This window comes from Pagrus pagrus, assembly GCF_965226575.1.
Source record: "Pagrus pagrus genome assembly, chromosome: 16".
NCBI lineage: Eukaryota > Metazoa > Chordata > Actinopteri > Spariformes > Sparidae > Pagrus > Pagrus pagrus.
The window spans coordinates 12,817,065-12,825,810 of NC_140200.1; the positions used below are offsets into that span (position 1 = coordinate 12,817,065).

The following is an 8,746-nucleotide window of genomic DNA, read 5'->3' on the forward strand; positions in this document are numbered from 1 at the left end:
ATGCAAACTTCAGCGCCGCGCGGACAATAGTAAGGATGCTAATTTCATTTCTAGCAAATGTGTTGATTTAAGATGTTTTGGGAAACTTCCTGACAAATATAGCACTATAGATATCGATTGAAGAAGTATTTAAAGTTTTTACTTGAGTAGAAGTAGCAAAAGAGTGTAAAATAATGCTTAATGACTTAAAGTGATGTGTCTTCAGCGAAGTGTTAGCATCAAAATATACTTAACAGAGAGCCGAAGTCCCCTTCAGCACCATGGGACCTTATTTAGGAAAAACTTTCTATGGTAGTGAATGGAGAGAGACAAATAATATTTTAACCCTGCTTGAATTGTGCCATGAATTACGCTTATGACGTTTTTCAATTTAAAAGAACATTTTCAAAGTAATGAAAGTTTTTGAATTTGTCGTAATTAAAGTAAAATGCCATCCAGTTTTGTGAAACCGCTCAGTGAACGACATCGTCTCGTCTCACTCAACACACGTCACCAACACCAACATGGTCGCCAATGCACCGCAGAAAAGGTACTAAAAAAAGATGAAAATCATAATAAATCTGGTTATATTGATAACTGCACTTATGTGAAAGGAGGGTTTGTCAGTTTTGCGAGCTGCTAATATACAGGACCAGCTCTACAATCTTTAAGTAACAGGTTTTGGTGACCGTTCAACGAGACAACTGTTGGCTGTGTAGCTAGTCTTTATAATTACAAACGTACTTTCACAATCTTATATTTCATTAGTTTTATGACAAACTGTGACTTTCTTGACTTGGAAAATTATCTTTTAAATCGACAAACACCATGTGTGTGATTCATAGCACAATTCAAATTCAATTAATTCTTTCTCCATTCACAAAGGTTTTCTGAAATAACGTCCCGTGGGGTCCACCGGAAAGGGTGTGACTTTGGCTCTCTATTACCAACATAAAGGTAGTTATTTTGTAGAATGGCCCATTTCAGAATCATGTCTATTAAATAACTGCATTATAATAAGTGATGCATTAATGTGTCGGCCTAAATCACTGTAATTTTGCAGTTGGTAAAGTTTGGGCTAATTTTGATTAGCCTACATTGAATACTCTTGGATAGCTTAAACTGCAGTTTTACCAAAATAGAGATTTATCAGTTGATTTATATTTTGTATCTTTAATCTGAATCTGCAAAGTAACTGGTAACTAAAGCAATCACATAGAGTAATCAGAGTAAAAAGTACAAATTTGACCCCAAAATGTTGTGCAGTAGTTGTTTAAAGTAGGATGAAATTGAAATTTTAGTACAGTGCTTGAGTAAATATACTTGGATAAGTAAGTTAGAGGAAACTTAAATTAATTCAAAATGTTTTGACAGAAGTATAAAAAGGGTAAATCTTAAGTATTTGTATTTTAAGGAGTTCCTTGATAAGATGGAGGGACATGCTGGAGTTGGACCAGGATCTTTATTCAACACAATAGCACTGGTATTTTCAGTTTTTTCATTTAGTTGATTTTATTAGAGGGTAATGTCCAGTATAACACTATAAGGCCTAAGAGTTATTTCCATCGCGATGTTGATGTAAAGGTAGAAAAGATGCATGCATCAATAAAATAAACCAAGTTCAATAAACAAAAAATAAATTATAAAAGATTATATGCAATTATCAAAAGCTAAATTGTGAGCTTCAAGTTTCCCATTAGACACCTGACCTTCTTGAATTATCCCCAAGTTCAAGTCAACACACACACAAAAACTCAAATATAGGTGGAAAAACGATTTATTACCAGTTAACTGAAGACACAAAATGTTGAACAGTGAATCATGCATTATAATGTGCCTCCTACACCCATGAAAAATACAAAAACATCAGCATGGAGATAAGTGAGCACTACTCAACCACCCACAGACACATTATATATCGAATGTTTGTAGGTCATAATTTCTTAATTTAATCTTTCACCGGATGTTTTTCTTTATATGAACCTTTCTTTTTATGACATTTGAATTTATCTTGCTATACTGAGAAAGTTTCTTGTCATCGCAAGAACATTTTGTGAAATAAATTGTTATGATGTAAGAAAAATTATTAATTATAGCTTAAATTTAATTACACTTATGACATGATCTCTAATGTGATAATGCAAATAAGAGAAAAAATCTGAGAACCTGGAAACCTATGTCATTGCAGCATCAATACGCTGTCATACCTTAGTTCTTTTGTTATCATGGTCAAACTATAGTTGGCAGCAGCAGTTGTAGCTGTAACCTACTTTCACCTCTCCTTTCATTAATGTTAAAGACACACAGGTCATTCTTGATAATCCTGTAAGCCTTATCTGGCTTGTTCTATTGACATGTCCGTTCTCTATGATACAAAAGGACGTGTGGAAAAATAAGTGTAAGTCTAAATAACAGCATTAAACCGTATGAAGGACAGGTTGCCTTGATTACAGTTTTATTGAAAGTTGAAAACAATTTAACAAAAAGATTCTGACTGAAATGTAATTCAAATTAAAAATGTACAGAGAAATCATATTAGCAGCACACACACAAATATAACTAACTTACAGCATGAAAATGTTAAATATTCACTCTCGGCAAAATCGTTTTGAAAAATAAAGCCCGACAATCGGATTCGTCCGCCATTTTGTTGTCACAGAAAGTATGACGTTTCAAAAAATGAGTGGCCACAAAATGGCCACGGACTTACGCTGCGTTCATCAGCGCGAGTTTCACTCTCTAGTTGTGGTCCAGTGCAAGTTGGTCTTCGATGCAACATTCCTGCTCCGGGTGCACCATGGACGACCAATAGCTGACTGCCCCACTTAAACACAGTTATACAGGAGAAAAGACCTCCAGCTTTTAGTTCCTCTGTCCATTTGATTTTAACCATCCCCGCTCTCTTCAAGCTTCACGAACTTCAACTCAAGCATCAGTGCAGTAGAAGGAGTAGAATTAGATCAATATTCATAGATAAACTCAGGGCTCAGGAGGAGAACAGAATGCAGAAGTTCAGTCATTCCACTCACGCTTCGCTCTGGGTTTCTTTAACCCGTCTAGATGGGCTGACCACTTCATACACCAATCAGGTCTGTCTGGATTTGCACATTCGTCCACTCGTAAACCTTTTCCGACTAGCTTTTTATTTTTTACACTGTGAAATATACATCTGAACAATCTTGTGAGTCTCTGGTTGGATTTAAATAGCCTTACATGCTTCGGTCTCTTGGATACAGTGAACCTGATTGGCCGAGAGTGCATGCTGGGCATGCCCAATCACAGGGCATCACCATGGAGCTTACCAGCCAATGGGAGGAGGAAGATGGTCTCTGTGATTTCATTGTCACTAAGGGAGGTGGAAACATACTGCCAGGACAGTTAGCAGCAACATGCTAAGAAGTGGACTCTATTATAGTGAGAGTCTTTATGTTTGAGATAACCTGTGGAGCCAGATCAAGAGAGAGAAAAGCACAAGATGAGGCTCCTCTCAACCATGCACACGAGCTCATGGTGCACTCACGTCACTGTTATCGGTGCTGCTCACGTCACAGGAATGAATGGTTGATTTGTGAGAACCGTCATCCTGCTTGAAGGTGGTCGCTCCTCTCTCCATCTGTCCTTCTGTTTTTCTTCCTTTCCTTTGGCCTGATTTTACCCCAGTTTTGCATTTTCTTTTTGGCCGTCATCCCTTGACAAAACACCTTTATCTCTCTGGGGATGCTATTGCTTATTATATTATCATTAATTAATCTGCAGATAATGTTCCTCAATGAATAGTTAGGTCAGTAAAATGTCAGAATATATAATATATTGCAATTTCCAAGAGACCCAATTCAAATGATTTGTTTTGTCTGAACAGGCCAGAATCCGAAGATTCCTGAAAAAGCAGCAAATCCTCCCACAGGAGAAGCTCAAGTCCATCCATCAATGAATCAGTTAGTTGCCGACTCCTTTGAGCTCTAGCTTATACTTGACAATTAGTGTGCGAAACGCATACACAAATCTTCCCTGTCCAGGTGGAGAGTCCAAAACTGTAAACATGATTTCTGCCTTCAGAGGACTCCCTTTAAAATGTCTCTCTTGTTACATTAGAAAAAGTACAATGTTTCATGCCTATACTGGCGATACATCAAGTACAGAGGAATCGAAACACTACTGAATTACTTGATAATTGGTAATTATTTATTACACATCTTCCATTTCATACTTTTATTGAATACATTTAAAAAAAAATTGTGTAATTTAAGGCTTTCAGTCCAAAATATGCCAAAAAGTATAAATCCCTTTAAAGCACTTAATATGTTGATACAAAAAAAGAATTGTACACTGAACTGATTGGCATTAATTAAAAAATAAAAATAAAGTTTGAATAGATATTGTGATAATATCTTCATCCTGAATTCTTTGGGCCACAATAATTGTGCAGTGAAAATCTGATATTGTGACAGCCATAATAACAACTACATGGCACTGTGGGCCCACAATAAAAACATAACAAGGATCTGTAACATCATCTGTAGGTCAATAAGTCATAGTCAGTCAAAATGCACAGTCGTAATAAAGCGAACAAGATATATATAGTTGTTGTTTCACAGGTTTGCAAATTTTTTTGCTTTGTTAGCTTTTCATTTATGCAAACTGGATATTTATTTTTAAAATAAAGGGCTCACTTGTGGTTCCTGTTTTGTCCGTTGACTCATAAGGCCATGACACTTCTTACTAAACAGAGATTATGCTGTTTTACTCAAGATCTTCTTATCTTTGTAACCTTTTTATAACTCTTTAATCAGCTTTCCCAGCAGTGATGTCAACAAACTGCCTCAGTAAAGTTTTTATGTGCCAGCAGGTCGACATTAGAGCATGACAGAAATCAGCAGTGAGTCGTTCCTCGGTTTTGCTCTTAGTCAGCAGCTTTCTTGTTTCTGGAAGAGGTGGTGCGTGTGCTCTGACACAAAAAAAACTTACGCCTAACTTTTCAGCTCTATTGCTTGCACAAGATTACAGATTCAGCTTTTGTACTTGAAAATGTAAGATGAATCAGGTTATTCAAGGGAAGTCTGCAATAAGGAGAGCTGTCTCATGCAGGAAGGACAGAGCAGAACAGTGTGTATTCTGCATATTTTGTGGAGATAAAAAGATGCTACAGTAACTTTTCGTATACTTAGAGAAAGCACTTTTTCCCTTGATCAGTGCTGGCTGTCAGTTTTATTAAGCAAGGAAAGGCAAAAAAGAAATATAGAAATCACTTAATCCTGCACTATCAGTATATTTTATCCATGCAATATTCCTCTTCAATTTATTTTTGTCATGTCATGAGACTGAAGTTTCTTTCCACACTGTTCAGTCAGAGGCAGAGGGAGACAAGGCCAAACTCTCCAGCTGACATCGAGCACAGACATTCAAATAAGGTAGACATGCAGAGCAGACAGTTGCCTTCTTATCACTCATCTCCCTTTGTGTGCATGGAAAATAACACATCTCACACGCACACACTCATATTACGCACAGATGAGCTTTAAAGAGCACAACCCAGGCGTGAAGACCACACGAATACAAACTCTTGAACATATGGGCATGCAGGCATTACCACTCCATCACAACCTGAGTCCTTTTTCCTCATTACACTATATTGCCTATTCATTGGTAAATTGCTTTAACCATAACACTTTTTTTCCCTAGAGGTAGGTTTGGTAAGTGGAAGAAGGCAGATAAAATAGAAAATAAAACGCTGTAACTGCATGATTAAAGTTTTACGCCAAACTGAAAAGAAGAAGGGGGGTTGAGTTATTACCAAAGTCCTCTAAATGCAGACTAATTAGCAGGTGATCCCTTTAAAATCTGTTCATAGTATATCTGACTAAATGCTAAACAATTTTGATGAGACGATGGAAACCACTCTCAGCTACAGCTAGCAACCAGTTAGCTTATTTTAGCACAAAAGACTGGAGACAGTCTGACAACAGTCACAGTGCGAAAGATGGGCTGTGGAAAACGGTCAAAAGTTTCGCTTCACTTTGTAAAACAATAACACGACAAGGCAAAGTGCAATGCATGTGGGAAGTTCATTAGCTGCAAGTCAGGTTGCACGTCAAATCTGACGAAATATTTAAGGCAGCATGGCATCTCCGAGCCCGAGTGTGTCAGCCTCATACAGCGCCAGCACATCGCAAGCATCTACATCCATACATCTTTAACATACCCCTGTGACCTGTTTTTATGTATTAACTTTATTTGGTTGTAGTTAGGTGCTGTGCACTGCCACTGAATGCACTTTAGTTCCAGCATTTTGAGTGTGGGTTTTCTTTTGAAATGTTGCCTGTCTACCACAAGGCGTCACTGCTGCTGCCCAGTGTTACAGAAAGTACAATTATTGCGCGGGATTGGTCAAGGCTCAGTTCACCTTTGGTTCAATAAGTGCAGTTTGACATTCATTCTAATGTTTTTTAATACATATATGTGTGTGGCTCTTACATTTTTATTTACTCTGTGAATGTTCAGTTAACACTTAAAAGACTAAAGATATTTAGTCGGGGATCGCTAAGCAGAATTGGAACCGGTAACGTTAACGATAAAAATTCAAGCGAAACGATACCCAGCCCTACCAGGGAGGAACTGTTTTTGTTTCACCCAGCATTGCCATCACTCTGACAGATCCCAGTGAGGCATATCCATCTCATTTTGTATGCAAATCAAACTACAGACAACTCAGGCCTATCTTGATGGAGCTTACATCTGTTTCTGTGAATAGATATGCAGGTGTGGGTGCTGACCTGTCTGTGTATTTAACCGTATTCCCCCTCCCCTGCATTGGCCCTCGTAGCACTTTTCACCAAGGCCACCTGACCACACATAAACACCCTCAAACACACATTCAATGAAGCACTCTTACATGGCAGACCGAATTATTTCTTTTCAGTATATCTGTTAATTTATCTGTTCACAGATGCTGAAATGCTAGTACAGAATGTGCTCTGTCAAAAATGTGCTACCTCCTTGTGTTGTTGTGGGAAAAAAAAGAGATTCAGTTTATTAAGTGAGCATCAAGGTCTGTGCTCGGCGCTCTCACAATAGACCTCTCTCGTCAAGTACACGCAGGGGCTTGTGAAGGCCATTGGTGCCTGCCTCGCTCTTTTTTACAGATTCTGTTCTTTTTCAGGCTTTGGTGTGTTTATCAGGGTCACACTTTTCTAAGTGCATTTGTGTGTCTTTGCATAAAAATGACAATTACTCACTTGAATGACTTTTGCTCATTTATGTTGCAGAACCAATGGTGAAAATCATGCTTATTAGGAGCAAAGAAAACAAAAAATGGCGAGTTAGCTTTCATGATCCCATGGCCGTTCAACATATTATAGGAAAAATGTTTCTTAATAATGTAGGGAAGGCTGTTTGAGTTTGAGTAAATTAAACTGATATTAACTGCTCAAAAGTGTCTCCTGGAGAACCAAAACTGAAAACATGCGTTATATTGTTTCACATTGAGTCTTCATTACTTTTTTATTTTATGAGAAATGTCTATACATATGAATTTAAGATCATGAAGACTACTGAAACAAACAGAAAATTACACTATTTTTATTTAGTGTTTCAAAGACCACAGCTTCAAAACATGGACTTTCATACAATCTGTCTCTGAGATTGGTGTTGACTATTCTCCATACACAGCACCAAGCCTCTTAAAGTGTCAATTTGTGTGACAGTGTTGACATTATGTCAAAAACATCTATGTACTGTGTTGCAGTGTCTGCTAATGTTAGCATGCTAACATTAGCCCCAGACCATCATGTCTCTTAATACCACTTTCATAATCTGAGAACCTTCATAGTTTCAGCTTGGAGATGTATGTAAGCAGTGAGTTTGCCACAATAAACTCACAAAATGTAAAAAATAAAATAATGTTTTTACACCTATTGTCCTTACTAGAAAGAAGAATACAACCATACACCGTCTGAATTCAAGTTTCTTTCTTAGGCCGTACAAAAACAAGCTCCTTTAACCTGTCTTAAAACACACTTCATTCAAACTCAACATAAATAAAATAAAACTCACCAAAACAGTCTTGGTTTGTCTTTCCACATTCACATCTGGTTGGTCGAAATAAATCCTCAGTCACTGAGTAAATTGAAAATATTACAGCTCTGTGCCATTTTTGCCTGCAGCTAATTCCTGACTCTCTCTTGTGTCTCTGCCACTTCATACCTCTCTGTCCCTGCCTACCGTGTCTTCTCATGACAGTCCTGGTCAGAGTCACTGTTAATCACCTCCGTACTGTATCCCCTTGTCTTCTAACTGGCATCTGTCAGTCACAGAGGCTGTGTTCAGTCCCAGTCTGGTGTCTGTGAAGTTTTGTATTTGGCAAACAAAAAATATATTGATCTGTTCATGAAGAGACTATATAACATATAAAACATTGCATATTTCGATATTTAGTATAGTAATACCAATACCTCACTTGTATACTTTGTCACCTTCAAGTGTGCTGCCCAGTTTGTGGCAAAGGGAAGGATTCAAACTTGATTTTATTACTTAATTACTTTTGACAAGGTCAAAAGAAGTAAAACATTGACTGATTTTGTTATTTCTTTACGCACACATCAGTGTGGTCTACGGGACCAGTTTTATAGTTAGGTAACTGGATTTGATATTTTAGTTTGAAGCTGCTGTTTTTCTCATTAAAGGCTTACCAAGAACTCTCTTGCTTCTTTTTAAAGAAAAAAAAAAAGGAAAACAAGTATGGCAATTTGAAAACTATGCATTTTAAGTGCAA

General features: G+C 37.4%; 1 long non-coding RNA gene across 4 annotated transcripts in view; it reads left to right on the forward strand.

Moving 5' to 3' along the window:
- Positions 1–188: 188 nt before the first annotated feature.
- Positions 189–8,746, forward strand: part of LOC311271500 — a 21,464-nt gene continuing 12,906 nt past the window's right edge. For 2 of the 4 annotated variants that reach the window (XR_014624427.1, XR_014624430.1), the window contains exons 1-2: positions 189–3,914; positions 5,324–5,387. This is a non-coding gene — a long non-coding RNA (uncharacterized lncRNA). The remainder of the gene's footprint in view (positions 3,915–5,323; positions 5,388–8,746) is intronic. The other 2 variants (XR_014624428.1, XR_014624429.1) reach the window with 2 other exon arrangements.